This window comes from Patella vulgata, chromosome 6 (genome assembly GCF_932274485.2).
Source record: "Patella vulgata chromosome 6, xgPatVulg1.2, whole genome shotgun sequence".
Classification (NCBI taxonomy): Eukaryota; Metazoa; Mollusca; class Gastropoda; family Patellidae; genus Patella; species Patella vulgata.
In genome coordinates this window covers 56,493,190-56,505,551 of record NC_065884.2, presented here as the reverse complement: position 1 = coordinate 56,505,551, position 12,362 = coordinate 56,493,190, and the positions used below count along the sequence as shown (strand labels likewise).

At 37.9% G+C, this 12,362-nt stretch overlaps 1 long non-coding RNA gene across 1 annotated transcript in view; it reads left to right on the top strand.

The window, feature by feature from the left end:
- LOC126825217 (uncharacterized) overlaps positions 1–12,362 on the top strand; it is a 151,601-nt gene extending 139,239 nt beyond the window's left edge. The window contains exons 5-6 of the long non-coding RNA XR_008788449.1: positions 11,192–11,324; positions 12,281–12,362. This is a non-coding gene — a long non-coding RNA (uncharacterized LOC126825217). The remainder of the gene's footprint in view (positions 1–11,191; positions 11,325–12,280) is intronic.

Genomic DNA, 12,362 nt, shown 5'->3' with positions numbered 1-12,362 from the left:
TAAAAAGATTTATATGGGCTTTATAATGATAGTTAGACAACACTACTACTTGCCAAACACTACTACTTGTCACATAATGTAATGATATAAATATATATGTATCTATGGTAGCACAAATATCATCAGAATGTAGGCCAAAGCTTTACAAGCATTGTAGGCCTAAAATACTTTCTGTCTGAACTTTTGACAGTCAAATCTTTGATGACTAGTTAGTTTAGAGCAGATATCCTGTCACAGTATTATATAACAGCTCTTTGGCTTAAAGTTTAAACTGAGTTGTATCAGTGAGTTGAAAATCATCTGTGTTCCTGTTATTGCTCCCTGCTGCAGCCAGTAAACAATAACCTTTTGCGTTCCTTACAAATCTTCCAATTTTTACTGATAGATCAACCATAGCAAAGATCTCTATTAAGATTATATTTGTAATGTGTGTAACAAATTCTATGACATAGGTATAATATTGGTGTAGTTAAGTATATACCATATTTATGCACACATTTCAATGTTGGCATATTATTAGTCTCTATCATCTAGAAAAAAATATTCTATATTCTACGAATATTAGTGTGGTTGCGTTGTCAACATTTGAGAATAATCGGTCATAGGCTAGATTATCCGGTCTTTTACATTATCATAAACAAAGTCTAAGGAAGGTAACTAGTCCTAAAACAAGATGTTGACGCCCATGAAATTTATATAAGAATGCCATTTCCGAAAGTCCATTTGATTGCATTGTCAGTTCAATATCCAACACTCTTAATTTTTTTTTATTGTAAAATTTCTCTCTTCATGGGCCATATCTATGTTTTTTTTTTATTGAATCCTAATTCGTCATCACGATTCATGTTTGTTTATAAATGCAAGTGTTATTGACAACTGTCCCAGACCCTCATTATTTATATGGCCCAACTTTTCTTCGGCGTACACCGGCACGGTATTAGACTAGGATAACAGTCCCGAAACTCGTGGAGTTGAAAAACATTAGTCTTATATACCGCCTCTACTTAATTATGGATGTAGGTCGGAAAAATGTAAAATTTGGCAATTTGACTTATACTCAACATCGACTTATACCCTGTATGGTAATGTGATGATGCCCCCTCTTCCAGACAAGACATAGGCTATAACTGTTTCAAATGACAAGTGCTAAATGAAGTATTTATGTGGTCTTTGGTGAAAGAAATGAAATGAAATGAAATGGGGTTTAACGTCCTACTGTTCTGCTCCTAACCTGGGCTAATGAAGACGAGCATATGCCATACAGTGTGCTATGAGGGAAATTTTGCCTGGGCTACGGCCTACTCTTATATCGAATTCCAACTGCCAAGGGATCTTTTACGTGCACGCCAATGTCTACACGGGACCTCAGTTTTTCGTCCCATAACGACTAGACAGCTGTCCTTGTCAGTCCCTCCGTCCTGCATCACTGACAAGGGAAACCACGCCGGAAAATCAGGATGAACTTACAGGGATCGAACACCCGATCTCCAGGCTAGCGAGCCAGCGTCTTACCCACTTAGCCACTTGATCCCCCCCTTTGGTGAAAGAGAGAGAGAGAGAAATGGGGTTTACCGTCCACTTGACACAAACTAGGTCATTTCGGGACTAACATATGGTTTAATTTTTTATTTACATAATTCGCTTGCGCGTAGGGGTCTTTAGGAGTGGGAGGAAACCGGAGGACCCGGAGAAAACCCATGAAGTTGGACAGGCGACCCTACTCCTTGCCACGTACAACCGGGGATTCGAAACCACGCCAGTCGACTCAATGACAGACTTTATGATACAGCGCGCGCACGCTAACCATTCAGCCATCCACCCCCCCCCCCTTTGGTGAAAGAAAAACAGAGCTGTGGCTAGTGAAATGAAAGTTTAACGTCCTACTGTTTTGCTCTGAACTGGGCTAATGAAGATGGGCATACGCCATACAGTGTGCTATGTGGGAAATTTTGCCCGGACAGTGGCACTACGGCCTTCTCTTATATCGAATTCTAACTTCAAGGGCTCTTGTACGTGCACGCCAATGTGTACATGGGACCTCATTTTTTTGTCCTATTTTAATGACTAGACAGCTGTCTTGTCTAGCCCTCTGTCCTGCATCACTGACAAGGGAGAACCATGCCGGAAAATCTGGAATAACTTTCTCGGCCAATGCAGGGATCGAACACCCGACCTCCAGACTAGATAGCCAGTGTCTTACCGACTTAACCAACGTGATCCCCGTTGTGGCTACAATTCCTGGATTTGAAGGTCAGGTATGATATGAAACGAATATTTTGAACCGGTTCACCAATGCAACCAATCCGTGACGGGTTAACTGATAGAGGGTTACATCCTTGATATAAATATACTTGTCGCGGGTTTTAAAAATAGAAATATATATATAAAGGTAGCTAAAAATTCATCTCTACATGTACATAGGCCAAGGGGGGATCATGTGGCTAAGTGGGTAAGACGTTGACTCGCTAGCCTTGAGGTCGGGTGTTCGATCCCTGCATTGGCCGAGAAAGTTCATCCTGATTTTCAGGTGTGGTTTTCCATTGTCAGTGATGCAGGATGGAGGGCCTGACGAGGACAGCTGTCTAGTCGTTTGGATGGGACAAAAAAAACCCCAAGGTCCAGTGTACACATTGGCATGCACATAAAAGATCCCCTGGCAGTTGGAATTCGATACAAGAGTAGGCCATAGCGTTGCTGCCCGGGCAAAATTTCCCTTATAGCACACTGTATGGCGTAACCATTTGCGTCTCTTCAAAATATTTCAAATCTTTTGTCATGGATCAACCATTGCAAATATCCGTGTTACAATTATATTTGAAATGTGTTAAACCAATTCTGCAACACATGTAATATTGGTGTAGTATATATCTTTGTTTATACACCCACATATCAATTTTGGCCCTGTTTGTCCGTACACTGGGTGTGAAATGTGAATCATTCCGATTGTGAGAGGACAAGCATTATCAATATACAGCTTTTCAGGACTTTGCCTTCCTTGGTTAGTTCTCCCTTTTTCAAATGCAATAGATGCTGTGTTTATTCTTAATTGATCTTTTTCAAATTTGTGTTACACACTGGAATCATGAGAGGACGAAACCTATCAATATTCAGCATTCCACAACATTCCATTCCAGTGTCGGCCGAGAAAGTTCTTCGTGATTTCCAGACTTGGTTTCCTCCCCTTGTCAGAGGTGCAGGACAGAGGGCCTGACAAGGGGGGACAGCTGTCTAGTCGTTTGGATGGTACGAATGACCGAGGTCCTGTGCACACATTGGTGTGCACGTGAAAGATCCCTTGGCAGTTTGAATTCGATATAAGAGTAGGCTTTAGCGCCGCTGTCTGGATAAAATTCCATAATAGGACACTGTATAGCATATTTCCATGTCATTAGCCCTGTCGGAATAGGACATTAAACCCCATTTCATTTCACTCATTCCAAAGTTAACTCCTATTCCATCAATACCTTGAGCAAATAAGATAGAGGCTATAGGTTTTGGCCCAATTTGGTCAATATCCCAGTTTTTTCTTTCTTATATGCATATCAACACTTTCATAGCGCTAATGTAGACCTTTTTCTTGAACATTTTCCCTTGTCAGTGATGCCGGACAGAGGACCTGACATGGATGGCTGACTAGTCATACGGAAGGGACCAAAAAAACAAGGTACAGTGTAAACTCAAGTGTGTGTGTGTGGAAGATCCCTTGGCAGTTGGAATTTTATATAAGAGTACGCCATAGCTCTGCACACTGTGTGGCATATGCCCGTCTTCATTTCTCAAACAGCTGTGGATAAAAACTGTTAATATTTAAATGTGTAATTTGTATTTTATAACATTATATTTTTGTCTTTTAAATAAAGTATATGTATACATACTTGTAGTATATTTTGTCATATTATTCTGCTAGATTTTTAACTTTTCTGTGCAATACATTTAGAATTCTGACTGGTTATGGGTAGATAGAGAGCAATGGGGTAAAACATCCAATAGACATAAACTGTCCTTTGGGACTAAGTGATTCAATTCAAGTTGAATAATTCATCCGCACCAGGAATCTTTAGTAGTAGGAGGACCCAGAGAAAACCCATGTTCAAGTTGGGTGTGGAAACAAACCACTTGACTCAATGACAGACCTTATGATCTAAATGTAACGTAAAATTAACATCATATTGTTATGTGGGTATACTTTAGTCATTGCGACAAATTCTTCCTTTGATATTATATCAGCGACATTCAGTTAGATAGATGTAGTGAAGTTAGCATCAACAGGGTGCTTTAGCCGTGATATTTTAAAAAAAATTATAATGGTCACATAGAATACCAGACCGCAGGTTTGTAAATTTTTACAAAAAATAAAACCGTGTATTTAATTTAGCATGTATATATTGCTTCTATGTATATAATAATTCGTTCGGTTAAAACAGTCAGATTTAGAACTACTGCCACTGACTGCACCGGAAGTCTATTTATATAATGGCGCCACAAAGAAAATTTTTTTTTGATGTGTTCTAAAAGTGTTCCGCTAATTCAGCAATCTAATGAATCTGTCTTAATTTTTCTGAAATCGTGCTTAATTATTATTAGCTAATCGGCGCTACACCGTTGTTCAAATATTTATAATTGCAAGAAACCCCCGACTAGGACCAGCAGGTAAGAATCTGTCTTGATTTTATAGTAATACCCGGTTGCAATTATTGGCCGCCATCTTTGATTTTTATAGACGTTCGGGCAAAAGGAGAAATGTATATCCAGACATGGACTATAGCTAGATACTAACTTTTGTGTTAGTTGTTTAGTTGAAATGTAATCTTATTTCTGTAAAAGAAAAAAACAACAACAAACAAATCAGCCTTTTTTTTATATCAATGTCATCAATGTGTAGGCCTAATATTAGACTTTCAATGATTCACTAGTTTCTCTACAGTTTCGTTATTTTTTTTTCCAGTCATTGATGTTAGCATGTACTACACAAAGAAAAACAGGTAACAGAATTTCATTTCCTTTTAATATATTCTTTTAATAATGGCCAATAATTGTTATTGTATGTAACACGAAAAGTATTTATCTCTGTACAGAGAGGGCGAGTAAATGGGGTTTAAAGTTCACTAAATTCACTTGACACAAACTATGCCATTCATTTCCTTGTATTAAATTGGTCGAATCAAGTAGGTCCATGCTATATATATGTCCTAGAATCAAGTAGGACAGGTAGTCTTCTTCCGCCCTTTTTCTGAACACTTTCTCATTCTATTGCCATCTGTGTATGTTGTGTTATATTAATTCTGCATAATTAACTCTAGTTAACCTAGTTAACTCTATAATAATAAATATATAAGCGTAAGTACTCATGCAATTAAATACCCATGTATATAAGAATTTATTAACATGTAATTAAATGTACAATTTTATTTATTTATTAACATGTACTTAAATGTACTTTTTTATTTATATTTTGTTTTAGCTTGACGAAGATTTCATCGATCATAGTGCACCGGGATTTTATCAAAAAAGAGTAAAAGTTGGGGAAAGGTGCCATCACATTTTTTGTACTGATAGACAGATGCAACTACTCGCACGCGCAAAAACTTGGTATATGGATGCAACTTTTCGGGTGGTGAACAAGCCATGGTCTCAGCTGTTTTCCATACACGCCTTCATTATGACTGGAGAGACCACCCGACAGTTACCATTGGTGTTTTGTGTAATGTCGGGTAAAAGCCAAGACGACTATTATAAGGTAAATAGCACTTACTGATTGAATTACTATTAATAGTAAAAAAGGACTATTATTTGGGACCTTGAAATTGTCACAAATGGGTCGCACTAACAGCGACATTTGTTTCAGGCATATTTGTTTCATCGGTGACACGTCTGGTGTCATGTGAATGCAACGACAACAGCCTGGTTGATTGATTTGTTGATTGGAGTTCAGATGTCTACATTAAAATCGACCACTGACCACGGCCAGGCAAGACCGACTTGAAATTTCTAGAAATTTTTCTGGGGGAGACAGGCCCCAACAAATCCCCCGACGGTGCGTTTCACGACTTTGGCGCAAGACGGTGACCTTGAAGAGACGTCGAAAACCATTTAATAGACATAGTAAAAGTCATATCTTACGAGATTATCGCTGGTCTTGTCAGAAAATGCTATTTTATATATGACCAGTTTCTGTTTGAAAAATTTAATTATTTATTCTCCCACCATTAAAGCACACTAATTACGAAATATCGCTCTCAGAAACTTCATGGTTTCTTTTGCAATTTGTTTGGGGTAAGACGTTATATAAATAATATCAATCTGTCTACCACACAAATTTAACAGATACAAATGCATGTTATTCCACAGGTAGACAGACAGGGCCTCCTTTGAAGGGACTCAGTGAAGGGAACGCGGTTGGTTTAGAGTTTGTCTGACCCCTTTGAATATTTGCGTCTCATCTCCAATGAAAACAATCATGTTGCTCTCATGCTGTTCTCAACCAGAATCAAACATATATCGTACCTGAGATTTGTTAGCATGTTCCACACAACCCAACATTTATCGGCACCGGGATTAAGGGTGTATATCTTTGTTTCTAACGCTTATTGGGAATACGCCACGGAAACTACAATAAAAACTTATTTACAAAACATTATAAAGAGGGAAAACTGACATATTTCAAGCTTTACTGTATTTAAAGAAATAATTTAAATCAGCCGGCTGAAACCCCGTCTCCGCTATTTGTTCAGTCATTCTTTAGGTATAGTGCCAGTTTCCACCGACAATGATATTGCAAACAAGTGTCCAATCTATAAAAGCATACATTCCTACAAAATGTTTCTTTAGTCAAGTGAAACAATAAATACATAACTATGCGAGGGTGTGGTGAGTAAATTCGTGGTAACGTGAATAGGCTAATGTGACATAGAACAAGGTCACATTGATGTTGACAAATACGTAAGACGATTTGAACATCAACTAAAAAGATATTTAATGTGATTCAGCTGCAAGGTGATATATGCATATATGCAGCATAGATAATTAAAACTTCTATTCAAGTTAAACCAACTGTATCTATTTATTTAGGTCTTACGTGGAGCTGAATACATTTTATGATTTATTTTCATCTATTGGTGGTTAACAGTGTGTAACTAAAAACTAAAATTGGATCTTATTATTGCCAATGATATAATGTACATGTAATAGCAAGTGTATATATATTTTTTGTTCAGTCTGTACACAGTAACATATCTGAGAACCATATTATTATCATTTCTGCCCAAGGCTCCCTGTGCCTTATAGTTAGCAGTGATACAAGGCAATTACCAATTTTCCATGTTCTTGGCCTGAAGAAATAAAATAATAAAAGTCAAGTTTTTATTATTATGCAAGTGGAAAAATACAATTATTCATAGTATGATTTGAATAAATACAACTGATTTGAAGTTTGAATTATTATTTGTCTAAGATGACTGGGCATTTACATATTGAAATAGCTACTCTTCAATAAGAAAATACATTAATATTTTTCCCAATTCACCTGGATTTTATTGTAGGTCTTTGTACGTGAAATAGCTTTATTTAACGTCCGCTACCACCGAAGTGATATTGCAGAAAATTAACAAATTCGGATTCCCTTTTAAAGGAAATTGACTGCACTATTGCTGGATTGTATTATATAGGTCATGTCAGTTTTTTTCAAAATGGCGCCCAGAACACAAAACAAACATTGCAATTCAGGGCTGACTGGTGTCGAGGCTGTATCCTAAGAATGATTTTTTGAATATTTAATCACACAGAAACACAAGTATGCACATGCAGTTATGATATAATATTAAATTAGCTTACCTCAAATACCTCGAAATATACTGTTTGGTCAGTTTGTCCGCCCGCCATATTTCTATTAGTCACACATCCTTCGGCCAATTAAAATGGACGTATATTTTGTTTTAACCGAAACGAAAAATTTGCGTTATAAATAGTAAACGAGCTTGATTGACAGACCACTGCTAATGTTTTTTCGTGAAACGGTATAACACACGGCCGCCATTCTCGATGATTGACAACTCACATTTTTCCTCATCCACCAAAGAACCGTTAGGTTTCTTTGAACATACTGTAATAACATTGGGATTATCAGTTAATCAGCTTTAATTATCCTGCTTTGATCGTTGCCATTTCTTATATTTTCCACAAAAAACTTTGCCTTGTACGCACTAATTTATCAATTGGTATTGCCATCTACGACAAGCATTTCAACGTGCAGCTCGCGGATTATCGTTAACAATTTCTAGGGGCTTGTAAAAAAAGATTGCATGTCGTGTAAATATTTATTTTGTTTTTTGTGTAGGTCATTTTCAAATAAATTCATCAGCATATTATTCGTTTTAAATAAATATAAAACTTTTATGAGAAACGATGATTATCAAAGAACCGTAAGTGCAACTAATGTTTCATGTTTATAAATATTTTCTTTCGTGTTTTGTTTGAATTGGCCTATTTCTAATAAATTATCCCGAGTCCCAAACGTCGTTAACCCGAGACCCAAACGACGTATACCGGAGTCCCAAATGTCGTGGTCATATTTTTTTGAGTCCCAAATGACGCGAGTCCCAAATGATGTGAGTCCCAAATGACATGTAATCAACCTAGAGTTGTTGTTAGTGTTTGTCGGATAGATCCTTTATACTTACTGGCGCTAGGTAATTTCGAGGCTAATATTGTTCAATTTTATTTGAATGATTTGCTTGCGCGTACCGTAGAAGTGTATTAGAAACAGTGTTTGCGCAGGTTCGAGAACGGCTGAAGAACATGAAAACACTTTCATGAGTCTCGAACATGAGAGAACGGTATCCATGGTAACAAGATGAATTAAATTCATACAATCTGTTACGATAACTTGTTTAGTATTTACTTCGCTATTAAGCATAATTTTGATAAATTATGGCACCGTTTTACTCCTTTTCAATTCTTTGGATGACGATTACATCACCTTTTGATACGCTCTCGTCCGTAGGTTTGTCCATCGTCTACAGAACTGATTATTTTAAAATTGATATGTTGTTTATTTTAATGAGATGAATCCTATTTAATTTCAATAATTTCTGTTAGTTTCTTCTGGAGTTATGGCCCTTGTTTCACTTTGTGAAATTCATTTGAATCTTTTAAATTAGTGAAACGAAGACGTCTATTAAATTTCTGCGATTTATGTCTAGAGTTGTGGCCCTTGTTTCACTTTTTCGAACCTTGTGAACGCACGAACAACAAAATTATCATCCGATTTGTATGAAAATTGTATGCATTATTTAAATTAGTAAAACACAAAACCAAAAAATCTGTCAAATTTCAACAATTAAGGCCCTTGTTTCAGTTTGTAGAACCTTTGTAAACCCACAAACGACAAAAATTATAATCTTGTATGAAATTTTCTTGTAAATGCCCAAATTACCTACAAAAGAATGAATATGCGACAATCCCTGTTGACTGCGCAAACGATTAAACTGCTGTGGGCATATGTTTCGTTGCCTGGCAACCTAACTTACTTCATGTTATACTGGCCACATACTACATCCAATTTTCGAACGGTATTAAATTTCTAAATTAATAAATGCACCCATGATGCTGTTTTCTCAGCAGTTATCGATGCGTCGACCTTTGTAAACCCACAAACGACGAAAATTATAATCTTGTATGAAATTTTCTTGTAAATGCCCACATTACCTACAAAAGAATGAATATGCGACAATTCCTGTTGACTGCGCAAACGATTAAACTGCTGTGGGCATATGTTTCGTTGCCTGGCAACCTAACTTACTTGATGTTATACTGGCCACACACTACATCTAATTTTCGAACGGTATTAAACTTTTAAATTAATAAATGCACCCATGATGCTGTTTTCTCAGCAGTTATCGATACGTCGACCATGTTTGTTCTCCCTCACACCAGCTATGAAGTAGTGTGGGATTTGAGAACGGGAATGTGTTCGTGAACGTTCTCTGCACCGGAACACTGTTTCGAATACACCCTAGGGGTATTTAGGAAAGGGAGGAAACCGGAGGACCCGGAGAAAACCCACAAGGCTGGACAGGCGACCCTATTCCTAGTCACATTGAAGTGGGGAATCACATAATAATGGCCTATTTCAAATAAGATAATTGCATATAAAGAAAGAAGGCTCACAGCCTCTTTCAAATGTGATATTTGCATATAAAGAAAGTACAAACTTAAATCGTCAGTGCTGGATAAACTAGCCAAAGGATTTGGCTGAATCAATTGGCGCTAAACTTCACCTAGTTTATCCACTGACATACGCCCGAATCAAACATGTTTGATATATTTGGCCGAATTGTATTTGAGTGGTGTGTCCGCTTCGCCGAAGCATTCGTCTGATTTTAGAATTCATTAGCCAATCACCACTCATTCATATCGAGTGGGTATCGCAAACTAGCAGTCGAACTGTGACACGGGTGCTACAGCCAACAAATTCCAACTACCATACTATCGGCTTAAATGCACGCCAATGGGACCTCAGGTTTTGTGTTCCATTGAAACGACTAGAAATGAAATGAAATGGGGTTTAACGTCCTACTGTTTTGCTCCGAACTGGGCTAATGAAGACAGGCATACACCACACAGTGTGCTATGAGGGAAATTTTGCCCGGACAGCGGCACTGCGGTGTATCGAATTCCAACTGTCAAGGGATCTTTTACGTGCACGCCAACGTGTACACGGGACCTCGTTTTTTTTATTTCATCCGAATGACTAGACAGCTGTCCTTGTCAGGCCCTCCGTCCTGCATCACTGACAAGGGGGAACCACGCCGGGAAATCTGGGTGAACTTTCTCGGCCAATGCAGGGATCGAACACCCGACCTCCAGGCTAGCGAGCCAGCGTCTTACCCACTTAGCCACCATGACGACTAGGCATGGAATCCATGCTGAAAAATTCAAATGAGCTTTCTCGGTCAACACTAGGAGCGAACCCGCAACCTCCCGGGTACCAAGCCAGTGCCTTACACACTAAGCCACATGACTCTCTTCTAATTACTGTGACAGTCCAGTCACATGACAATCAAGGGTTATTAAAACAGATTTTCAAGGCTTGGGTAAGATCTTCGGGATTCAAATGGTTTTAGATATCACACAGTTTGTATATGGTAAGGTATCTTAAACAGTTTATTACATGTCACATATTCATATTTTTCAGTTTCCATATTAGATGCCATAGCAAATCAAAGATCATATAATAAAATAAGTCAAAAAACCCAAATATGGAAAAAGAAAGAGCTGAAGAAATGGTGATTTGAGCACCTATGCTTTCTCATAGGTGTTTTTGGAGGGTGAGTGTTCAATTCTAATAGAAAATATTGTTGTTATGGTATTTTAGAATCTCACCATAATGTGTTTGGCACAATATATCCCGGTTGGAGCTGATGTGACATAAACCTCCATTTCATTTCATTGTTTTGAAATTTAAAATTCAGTTTAGTATAGTAAATTTGTACACGTACATGTATGTACACAAACAGAATCTTACTTATGTCCAGATACATGTAGATATGACTGTCTCATCTGTGGGGGACCACGGTGGCCAAGTGGGTTAGACACTGGCTCGCATATTTTAAGGTCGCGGGTTTGCAGTAAGACATTGCAGTACGGAGGATTGGGCTAATGAAGTTGGGCATATGCCATACAGTGTGCTACGAGAGAAATTTTGCCGGGTACCGTGACCTTAAGGCCTTCTCTTGTATCAAATTCTAACTGCCAGGGGATCTTTTACATGCACACCAATGTGTACACGGGACCACGTTTTTTTGTTCAATCTATGTGCACAGACAGAATCTTACTTATGTCCAGATACATGTAGATATGACTATCTCATCTGTGGGGACCCATGGTGACCAAGTGGGTTAGACACTGGTTTGCATATTTTAAGGTCGCGGGTTTGCAGTAAGACGATGCAGTACGGGGGGCCTTACAAGGACAGCTGTCTAGTCGTGCATGTAAAAGAGCCCCTGGCAGTTAGAATTTGATACAAGAGTAGGCCTTAGGGTCACGGTACCCGGCAAAATTTCTCTCGTGGCACACTGTATGGCATATGCCCAACCTCATTAGCCCAGTCGAAGCTGAACAGTAGGACGCCAAACCCCATTTCATTTCATTTTTTTCATTTTGTCTCATCTGTGACAAAGCAAACCAACACATTACAATACAATTTAATTAAATTAAAACTTTCGTCTATTTAAATATTGAATCGATTTAAGTCAACTAAAACATAGTATGTTTTTTTTCTCAGTTAACTACATCAGAAAGATCAAGACAGTTGGAAATGGCTATTCATATTATGGAAACTTTTTCTCACAGAGCTTGATAATCAG